The sequence below is a fragment of the Salvelinus namaycush genome, chromosome 2, assembly GCF_016432855.1.
Source record: "Salvelinus namaycush isolate Seneca chromosome 2, SaNama_1.0, whole genome shotgun sequence".
In the NCBI taxonomy this organism is placed as follows: domain Eukaryota; kingdom Metazoa; phylum Chordata; class Actinopteri; order Salmoniformes; family Salmonidae; genus Salvelinus; species Salvelinus namaycush.
In genome coordinates this window covers 74,998,824-75,010,830 of record NC_052308.1, presented here as the reverse complement: position 1 = coordinate 75,010,830, position 12,007 = coordinate 74,998,824, and positions in this window count along the sequence as shown.

Here is a 12,007-nt window from a genome sequence, read left to right as displayed (position 1 = left end):
CGCTGCTTCCTCTCTGCTCCTGGCTTTTTCTTCTTCCTGTGGTTTTCCAACAGACTAGACACATTGTTGCATATTGCTGCCTTTCACAGTTTGGAAAGTGCATTGCACATTTATTCACAAAAAAAAGGGAAATGGGGACAAAAGGAAATTGCACCACCATCTAACCTTATGCAACCGATGTGAAATGGCTAGCTAGTTAGCGGTCGTGCGCGCTAATAGCGTTTCAATCGGTGACGTCACTCGCTCTGAGACCTTGAAGTAGTTGTTCCCCTTGCTCTGCAAGGGCCGTGGATGACTGTTGTCGATGTGTGCAGAGGGTCCCTGGTTCGAGCCCAGGTAGGGGCGAGGAGAGGGACAGAAGCTATACTGTTACACTTATATATACCACTATCCCCAACACATCCCACCACTACCTTGGACCTAACAGGTCCTACACCCAGGAGGCCTGAACCCTTTCTCTCAAAACCACCTGTAGTTCTTCTGCGCTAAAATCTCTGATACCCCACAACTTCTCTGCTGCTGCTACTATGAATTCAATCTCATGGGATTTCCTTTCCATCCGTGTGGTACAATTAATGACCACAGCAATACATGCCAAGAAGCCTACCTTACTAAAGCAAAAACTGTTCGGGTCACTCTGTACCGGCCTAGTACTCACATGGATCCTCTCAGGCTCCTCACCCTTAGCCTGACATCCTCTACTTTCCTCACTGCCTCAGTATATGACACTTTCTGCACTTCAATCTGTCTCACTCACAATAGACATTCCTGATCCCCACCATGGCCACCCTCACAATTGAAACACTTTTTCACTGAAACTACAGTCCTTTGTCCCATACCCTCCTGCACACTTATCACACCTGGGAATCTCCCTCCTACATACTGCTGCAACATGGTCTTAAACTTGGAACCTGAAACACCGTAGTGGGTTCGGAACAAAAGCTGTCAAAGCATGGCTTTATCCAGCAAAAACTCTGCATCAAAACTCAGAAGGACAGACAGGGTCTTCTCAGTCTCTCACTCGCCACCGGGTCTGCTACACACCAAACGGCGTGCATCACAGACACCGGGGATTCTCAGCTTCAGTTGATCCACTTCAACAGTGAACAGTTATCACACCTTTCAGCTGCGCTCTGCTCCGGAGAGCAAAGCAGGACACAGAGCTTGTTCCGAGTTGCAAAACACATAGCGCCCTGTCCCTCTGTGCAGCAGACACACAAAACATCCACTTCTGGATACTTTGACCAAATTGACAGAACCCAACTCCTTCTTCACATAGCCTGATACCATAAACGGATCGGCCAAAAGGCATTGATCCATTTTCTCCACGGATCGTACTCCCACTGGGCCAGAGTCATTTCCCTGATCATTGGGGGCTCGGAAGCCTTCACCTCACCTGCGCCGCAAGTTCTTCCTCTTCACTTCTGTCAAGTTCCATTTCAAATTCACTATCCATCGACTGCTCAGGTTTTCAGGAGAGTAACATGTAGTTATTTCTCCTGTACTTGACTCATAGGAGAAATTATTTGGCTTCTTTTTTGAAGATGTCGGTCTGGGTATGAACCTCCACGCCCTTATTTCTGCCTCGCTTCTTTTCGCCATCCACCATCTTCCCTCCCTCTCCCTGGCTCCAGCCAATGATGGGTTTATATCTTATGCTGTGTTTACACAGGCAGTTCAATTCTGTTCTTTTGCCCAATTATTGCCAAAATATCTGATCTGAATGGACAAAAGGCCACCAATTAGTGGCAAGTAAAAATGCATACTTTCAAATTATATTATGTGAGCTAAACACACACATTTAAAATAAAACAATATAAAAATATATATATCCTTACATTAGAATTTTTGGAAAGTACCAATGTTACTTTTCCCACTACAACAACAAAAATACTTAAATAAATGTAAATATGTCCTTGAAACATTGAATTGAAATATGTAGATTTCAGAGGAGGCTGGTCGGAGGAGCTATAGGAGGACGGGATCATTGTAATGGCTGGAATGGAATTATTGGAACTGAGTCAAAAGTGGTTTCTATATGTTCCATGAATTCCATTCCAGTCTTTACAATGAGCCCATCCTCCTATAGCTCCCCCCCACCAGCCTCCTCTGGTAGAATTCAATTAATTCCTATGGGGGACTGCGTCTTCCTGGGAGTACCAATATGGCTGACTGGTGGCTTCAAATCCTGTCATTACCCAATACATAGCATCAGCAATCCAGGGTTTATTTACATCACTGGTTTACAGACGTCATTGGCCCTATGCCTTTTTGATTATGTCTTGATTCTCCACCCGAAGTATCTACTTGCACGCTTTCTCATATGGATTTAACAAAGATGGAATCTGCAGCCAATGTTCACACCAATTCCATACTTTTAAATCCATGACAGGAAGTGTGCACTTGCACACTTAGGAAAGGGTCCTACTAAATAAAGGTTAAATAAAAAATGAAATACTCAGGCACCTTACTACTAGTTTGTTATTGATCTGTTATGTATTGAGTTACTTTTTGCCCATCTACAAGGGGTTAATGGGGGCGTGGTTTTGGGGGTCATAGTGGAGACTGTTCTGAAGTGATCTTACCCAACATGTAAGTGTAATGTTGATCTGAAGCTCTTAGTAAAACCCATAAACAAGCATCGGTCTTTAGCTGTCCTTCCTACTAATAGAGAGATGTTATACTAATTAGTAGGAAGGACAGCTGAAGACTGTTTTTTAATAAAAACTTCAGATAATCCAAATGGATGAGGACATGAGAGACTAGAGGCTGCAGTAATGTTGAGATGCCAGTAGGGAGCGCTCTAGTCTAGAACACTGGAACCTTCAGTACCACTTTGATGCAGATGATGAGGAGTGATGGGAATGAGTCACATTTAGCCTCTTTTAAAAAATGTAGGCTCACTCTTCAAATAAAGAAATTAAACTGTGCTGAATATTTTCCATTTTATATTCAGTAATGAGGCCCTGTACCCCATTTACAGTTTCTACTTCAATGTATCAGGTGGAGTTATTCACCAGCTATAGAGTGAGTTGTTGTTTATGTTTCTAAGACTGCAGGGTGGGAGATGCAACAATGGCCTTGAGAACAGCAGGAAGTGTGTTGGTGGTCTTTCTCTGGTCTGTGACAGGTATGGTCTCATTCCTATCTCTTAGGTTATCTGTTTATCAATCTACAGACATTTCTAAAAGGAATCACAATGTTATTCTGGTGTGTTCTGTCAGGCGTCTCCACTTTACTTTAAATAGTTATCTTTCACACCTCACTGAGTGATGCTTATCTGTGGTTTCCATTCACGCTCAACTTAGCAACTACAGTAACAAAGTGTGAACAAACCCTACTGTTAGTGTGAGCCAATAGGCACTGGCTTAATGTAATATCCTTGTGTTCTGTGACTGTTTCACTGGTACTGGGTCAGAATGGCTGGAGTGTGTCACGTTGTCTAATGATTGGAGACAGGCGCAGGAATACTAAATGTTTAAAAAAAAAATTCTCCACCTAAATGAAAGAGCGAGGTGTAAACCTCTAAATAATACATGGGACGAGACCCGTAAAACAAGTGCACAAATACACGTAGCATGGAAGTCAATACAACAGCACAGGTACTCACAGGACCAACGGACATGGGGACAATAATCAACAAGGACAATGGGGAACATACTAATCAGGGGGAATGGGAACCAGGTGTGCGTAATAACAAGACAGTCCGGGGTTGGTGGTAAAGAATCCAGTTCAGTGACCCGGGAAGGCCGGTGACGTAGACCTCCGGAGCAGGTGAACGGAATGAGCAGCAGTACCGGGGATCCGTGATAGTGTGCCTTGAAGGGGTCAGCAGTGGAGCTGTCCTGCTCTTACATGTATTTTGCATTACTCATCTCATATGTGTATATATTGTATTCTATTCTACTGTATCTTAGTCTATGCCGCTCCGACATTGCTCGTCCAAATATTTATATATTTTTAACACATTCCTTTACTTAGATTTGTGTCTATTGTGCGTATTGTTGTGAAAATGTTAGATATTACTTGTTAGATATTACTGCACAGTTGGAGTTGGAAACACAAGAATTTCATTACACCCACAATAACATCTGCTAAACACGTGTATGTGACCAATAACATTTGATTTGGTCCCAGTAGTAAAGTCACAACAACCTTCTGGTTCACCAAAATGGATGTTGTGGAGAATTATTTGAGTCTTAGTGATGACCCAGACTACAAAGGTTGTGTGACATACCATAGTGATAAGAAGAATGGCCACACCCTGACAATCGCAAACCTGAAAGAGTGACTCAGCTACGCACAAGTTCAGATTTAAAACAGATCAGACCGGAGGGAAATATATTGGCGATCCTGGAGTCACTCTGTCTGTCACAGGTACAGTTACATTCAATAGAGCTAAACTGTTTTTTTACCCTACTTTATAAACATTAATGTATATCGGTCAGAAGTGTTGGAGTGTGACTTTCACCCATCAGAGTATCAGCGCCTTGAAGGGGTCAACCGTGAACATATCCTGCTCTTACACATATCCCATCTATCATGAGATCAAACAAGCTTTCTGGTTTACTAAATGGTCTGGTAAGGATCCTGAAGATCTGAGCTCAGTGCCAGGGTATGAGGGTCATATAGAGTACCTTGGGGATAAGAAGAGTGACTGTACCCTGAGAATCACAGACCTGAGATTGAGTGACTCTGCTGGGTACAAGTTCAGATTCATAACATCTAGAGGAAAGTTTTCTGGCTCACCTGTCTCCCTGACTGTCACAGGTAATCTGTCACACATCTCACATCTTGAAAGTATGCTTGAAAGTATGTGAACCCTACAGGGCTGGTCATTATTTTGCTGTAAAATATTTAAATAAACAGTAATAGACATCTCACATCAAGAACTGGCAAGTCTGGTGCTCACTGCACTGAGCACCAGACTTGCCAGTTCTAGATGTGAGATGTTACCCCACTCTTCCACCAAGGCACCTGCAAGTTCTCGGACATTTCTGGGGGGAATGGCCCTAGCCCTCCCCCTCCGATGCAACAGGTCCCAAACATGCTCAACGGGATTGAGATCCGGGCTCTTCGCTGGCCATGGCAGAACCCTGACATTCCTGTCTTGCAGGAAATCACGATCAGAACGAGCAGTGCGGCTGGTGGCATTGTCATGCTGGAGGTGCACTGCAGTACTTAATGCAGCTGGTGGCCACACCAGATACTGACTGTTATTTTGATTTTGCCCCCACCCTCTCCTTTGTTAGGGACACATTATTCAATTTCTGTTAGTCACATGTCTGTGGAACTTGTTCAGTTTATGTCTCAGTTGTTGAATCTTGTTATGTTCATACAAATATTTACACATGTTAAGTTTGCTGAAAATAAACGCAGTTGACAGTGAGAGGACGTTTCTTTTTTTGCTGAGTTTCGATGCAGGCAAGAGTGTGCAAGGCGGTATTGAATGTGTCACTGTCTGTCACCTTGATTACTGAAAATGTTCTCTCGACCTGTGCATCTTTCATTCATAGGCTAGGTTGTAGCAAACCCATGATGGGTATAAGGAAAATGTTAGTATCTTGGCATGTAGTGGCCTAAACATATCGATGTTACATTGAGCTGGGTGAATGGAATATGAATGACAGTCATCCAATGTGCTGTGATAGAAATAAGGTCATGCTCATAAAAAAAACAGTCTGCCAGAGGTATATGGACAGGCTGCACTATTTATTGACAGGCTGCACAACCAGACCCCACCACAGGGGGCATAGTATAGACAGGCTGCACTACCAGACCCCACCATAGGGGACATAGTATAGACAGGCTGCACAACCAGACCCCACCACAGGGGGTCCTAGCCATTGACTTAAGACGAGTTTGATTCTGATATACCCAAAATAAGACAACAATATAGAAATACATACTGTACATATAATATTCATTTATTGTGAGGCTTCACTACAATGTTTCACCAAAGATGATAAATTAGAAAAACTCTCTGGTTTTAATAATGAGTGAACATTTTCCTCTTCCTTCTCCTGTGGTGGATCTTTCCTCCCTCAGGACTCAGGACTCCAGTGGTGGACCTCTCCTCCCCTCAGGACTCCAGTGGTGGACCTCTCCTCCCCTCAGGACTCCAGTGGTGGACCTCTCCTCCCCTCAGAACTCCAGTGGTGGACCTCTCCTCCCCTCAGGACTCCAGTGGTGGACCTCTCCTCCCCTCAGGACTCCAGTGGTGGACCTCTCCTCCCCTCAGGACTCCAGTGGTGGACCTCTCCTCCCCTATGAACTCCAGTGGTGGACCTCTCCTCCCCTATGAACTCCAGTGGTGGACCTCTCCTCCCCCCAGGACTCCAGTGGTGGACCTCTCCTCCCCTATGAACTCCAGTGATGGACCTCTCCTCCCCTATGAACTCCAGGGGTGGACCTCTCCTCCCCCCAGGACTCCAGTGGTGGACCTCTCCTCCCCTCAGGACTCCAGTGGTGGACCTCTCCTCCCCTCAGGACTCCAGTGGTGGTCCTCTCCTCCCCTCAGGACTCCAGTGGTGGACCTCTCCTCCCCTCAGGACTCCAGTGGTGGACCTCTCCTTCCCTCAGGACTCCGGTGGTGGACCTCTCCTCCTCTCTGGACTCTACTGGGTGTGTATGTTTAGCTCTGGGTATCATGTCTGGGTTGTTAGTGTGACTCTAGACCAGGGGTGGGCAATTCCAGTCCCCGGGGGCCTGATTGGTGTCACAGTTTTGCCCCAGCTAACACACCTGACTCCAGTAATCAACTAATCATGATCTTCAGTTTAGAATGCAATTTGATTAATCAGCTGTGTTTTCTTGGGATGGAGAAAAAGTGTGACACCAATCAGGCCCCCGAGGACTGGAGTTGCCCACCCCTGGTCTAGACCATGCCCATGCTAACCCACTGAGCTAAAGTCTAGGCATTAGCTCCTATTTGCTAACATGAATCTCCAGATCTAAGACAAGGTTAACTCATCATTACAGACCAGCTTAGTTCACTGAAATCACACCCAGTCTGTTGTTTGGTTATTCCACATCTAAATAATACGTCATTTAATGTGAGTATACATCGATTCAGTTATAGGTTCGATAGATTGTCCCAAATAGCACCCTATTCCTATATCATGGCCTTTTTCAAAAGTAGTGCACTGTGTAGGGAATAGGGTGCCATTTAGAGCAGGTTCATAATGTTGTGCTATAATGAATGTATTTTGATTGTGGTCCCCCTCCCTCTCATCCTTCTACATTCTATACTGTAGGTGTGGGGGGAGAGATTTAGAATGTCGAACTCTGACACTATGTTCTGTACTTCAGGTGTGGGGGGACATAGAGTACTATCAAGATGGAGCCGATAGAGATGGCAGCTTCGCTTCAAGTCCTTAGGGAACTGTGCAGTATTTTGTTTTTTAATGTATTATTTCTTACATTGTTAGCCCAGAAAACCTTTGATGTTATTACATACAGCCGGGAAGAACTATTGGATATCAGAGAGACGTCAACTTACCAGCACAACCAGGACTACAACCAGGAATACAACCAGCACTACAACCAGGAATACAACCAGCACTACGACCAGGAATACAACCAGGACTACGACCAGGAATACAACCAGCACTACGACCAGGAATACGACTTTCCCAAAGCGGATCCTTTGTCTGCACCTCCCAGGACATTTGAACTGATTCCAGAGGCCGACCCAAAACAACGCTGTCAGAGGAGAGGGTGCCAGAGCGGTCTTTTAGTGAGGCTTAGGATTTGCGCACACCACCCCCCGCTTCTGAGTATATTACTCGCTAATGTCCAGTCCCTAGTTAACAAAGTCGAGGAAATTAGGGCAAGAGTTGCTTTCCAAAGAGATATCCGGGATTGTAACATACTCTGTTTCACGGAGACATGGCTAGCTGGGAACATGCTGTCGGAGTCCGTACAGCCAACGGGATCTTCAGTGCATCGCGCTGGAAGGAACAAACATCATCTCTCTGGTAAGAAGGGGGGTCTATGCTTCATGATTAACGACTCATGGTGTAATTGTCACAACATACAAGAACTCAAGTCCTTTTGTTCACCTGACCTAGAATTCCTCACATTCAAATGCTGATCTTATTATCTCCCAAGAGAACTCTCCTTGGTTATTGTCACAGCCGTGTATATCCCCTCGCAAGCGGATACCAAGACGGCCATCAATGAACTTCACTGGACTTTATGCAAACTGGAAACAATATATCCTGAGGCTGCATTTATTGTAGATGGGGAATTTAACAAAGCTAATCTGAGAACAAGGCTACCAAAATTCTATCAGCATATTGATTGCAGTACACAAGTGAATAACACTCGACCACTGCTACTCCAACTTCCGCGATGCATACATGGCCCTCCCCCGACCTCCTTTTGGCAAATCTGACCATGAATCCATCTTGTTGCTCCTCTCCTATAGGCAGAAACTAAAACCGGAAGCGCCTGTGCTTAGGACTATCCACTGCTGGATAGTCCGGTCTGACCAATCGGATTCCACGCTTCAAGGTTGCTTCGATCACGTTGACTGGGATATGTTCCGGGTTGCCTCAGACAATAACATTGACGTATACGCTGACTCGGTGAGCGAGTTTATAAGGAAGTGTATAGGAGATGTTGTACCCACTGTGACTATTAAAACCTTCCCTAACCAGAAACCGTGGATTGATGGCAGCCTTCGGGCAAAACTGAAAGCACGTACCACCGCATTTAATCATGGCAAGGCGACTGGAAACATGGCCGAATACAAACAGTGTAGTTATTCCCTCCGTAAGGCAATTAAACAAGCAAAGCGTCAGTATAGAGAGAGTCGCAATTCAACAGCTCAAATACGAGATGTATGCGGCAGGGTCTACAAACAATCATGGATGACAAATAGAAAACCAGCCACGTCGCAGGCATCGACATCTTGCTCCCAGACAAATTAAACAACGTCTTTGAGGACAATAAAGTACCACCGACACGGCCCGCTACCAAAGACTGTGGGCTCTCCTTCTCCGTGGCCGACGTGAGTAAAACATTAAACGTATTAACTCTCACTGCAGCTGCCTGCCCAGATGGCATCCCTAGCCGTGTCCTCAGAGCATGCGCAGACCAGCTGGCTGGCGTGTTTACAGACATATTCAATCTATATCAGTCTGCTGTCCCCACATGCTTCAAGAGGGCCACCATTGTTCCTGTTCCCAAAAAAGGTAAGGTAACTGAACTAAATGACTATCGCCCCGTAGCACTCACTTCTGTCATCATGAAGTGCTTTGAGAGACTAGTCAAGGATCATATCACCACCATCCTACCTGTCACCCTAGACCCACTCCAATTTACTGCCCCAATAGGTCCACAGACGATGCAATCGCCATCACACTGCACACTGCCCTATCCCATCTGGACAAGAGGAATACCTACGTAAGAATGCTGTTTATTGACTACAGCTCAGCATTCAACACCTTAGTACCCTCCAAATTCATCATTAAGCTTGAGACCCTGGGTCTCGACACCGCCCTGTGCAACTGGGTCCTGGACTTCCTGATGGGCCGACCGCCACACTTAGGTTGGAGTCATTAAAATTTGTTTTCCATCCACTCCACAAATTTCTTGTTAACAAACTATAGTTTTGGCAAGTCAGTTAGGACATCTACTTTGTGCATGACACAAGTCATTTTTCAAACAACTGTTTACAGACAGATTATTTCACTTATAATTCACTGAATCACAATTCCAGTGGATCAGAAGCTTACAATACACTAAGTTGTAACTTAAAACAGCTTGGAAAATTCCAGAAAATTATGTCATGGCTTTAGAAGCTTCTCATGGCTAATTTACGTAATTTGAGTCAATTGGAGGTGTACCTGTGGATGTATTTCAAGGCCTACCTTCAAACTCAGTGCCTCTTTGCTTGACATCATGGACAAATCTAAAGAAATCAGCCAAGACCTCGGTTTAAAAAAAAATGTATACCTCCACAAGTCTGGTTCATCCTTGAGAGCAATTTCCAAACGCCTGAAGGTACCATGTAATGACCATCGTTATGTTTGGAGGAAAAAGGGGGAAGCCGAAGAACACCATCCCAACCATGAAGCACAGGGGTGGCAGCATCATGTTGTGGGGGTGCTTTGCAGCAGGAGGGACTGGTGCACTTCACAAAATAGATGGCATTATGAGGAAGGAACATGATGTGGATATATTGAAGGAACATGATGTGGATATATTGAAGCAACATCTCAAGACATCAATCAGGAAGTTAAAGCTTGGTTGCAAATGGGTCTTCCAAATGGACAATGACCCCAAGCATACTTCCAAAGTTGTGGCAAATGACTTAAGGACAACAAAGTCAAGGTATTGGAGTGGCCATCACAAAGCCCTGACCTCAATCCTAAATCCTAAAATTGGTGGGCAGAACTAAAAAAGTGTGTGCGAGCAAGGAGGCCTACAAACATGACTCAGTTACACCAGCTCTGTCAGGAGGAATGGGCCAAAATCCACCCAACTTATTGTGGGAAGCTTGTGGAAGGCTACCCGAAACGTTTGACCCAAGTTAAACAATTTAAAGGCAATGCTACCAAATACTAATTGAGTGTATGTAAACTTCTGACCCACTGGGAATGTGATGAAAGTAATAAAAGCTGAAATAAATAATTCTCTCTACTATTATTCTGACATTTCACATTCTTAAAATAAAGTGGTGATCCTAACTGACCTAAGACAGATCATTTTTGCTAGGATTAAACGTCAGGAATTGTGAAAAACTGATTTTAAATGTATTTGGCTAAGGTGTATATGTAAACTTCTGACTTCAACTGTATATTCTCATCCCATTCCTTTACTAGATTGTGTGTATTAGGTTTTGTTGTGGAATTGTTAGATATTACCTGTTAGATACTGCCTCAATGTCGGATCTAGAAGCATAGGCATTTCGCTACACTCGCAATAACATCTGCTAACCATGTGTATGTGACCAGTAAAATTTGATTTGATTTTGATTTGATCAGCGTTCTACATTATACTTCTTAATTCTGTAGTGTAGGTGAGGGGAGATAGAGTTCTACATTCTAATTCTATGTTCTGTACTGACAGAAGACACTGGCAACAGCACAAATACAACAGCAAACAAACAGTGTGTGTGTGTGCAGGCATGTGTGTAAAACAACAGGTTTCCTTACATAAGGCAATGTCATCTAGTGACATGGAATGACAACTAGAAACCGCTACATGTCTCAACGACCTGTTCATCTATTTGTCCTTTGAACTCCTCCAGGGACATCAGGTCCTGGTGTTTTAGTTTGGCTTGGAGGGAATTCAAGATCAGGGGCTGAATAATGAAAGGACTGTTTTCCATGTTTGGTTCTAATTTTCGGTACTGTTAGCATTAAACTAGATTGAGATCTGAGTTTGTATGTGTTCTCATTTCATGCTAGAAGAGAGGATATATAAAATGGCAGTTTTCCTTATTAAATGGTTTTCTGAATAAGAATGTACCAGAGTTTGAGCCTGCGTGTTGCTACTGATGTCCACCTGACAGCACTGTAGAGATCACAATGGTGAGTTAGACGTCTCTGCATATAACACAGAGTCAAGAGCCTTCAGTGGAGAGCTTGAGTCTTGCACATAAATAGTATCATCATTGTCCAACACAGAGAGAAAAGTACAACAATTCAACTCCTTTCTAGCTTTCAAAGGAAAAACAATCTTTGTGCCGGTAAATGAACCCAATACAATGTTATTGGTTCCATTGTACTTTTGGGACAATGCTATTAGTTTCATTGAACTTTTGTGACTATACTATTGGTTCCATGTTATGTATTTCGATTGTGCCTGCTGTTTGACCTCCTGTCCAGGGGTGGAGCTGTAGAGCACCAAGCTGGTGATCAGGTTCCCAGACCGCTAGATGCAGAAAACCCCTCCCTCTCCTCAGAGGACCAACCCTATAGGCCTCAACACCTCCTCAGCCTCCCAGTAAGCCTCCACAGGGTAAGGACATCTGTCTTTGTCAAAAGATCAGCTA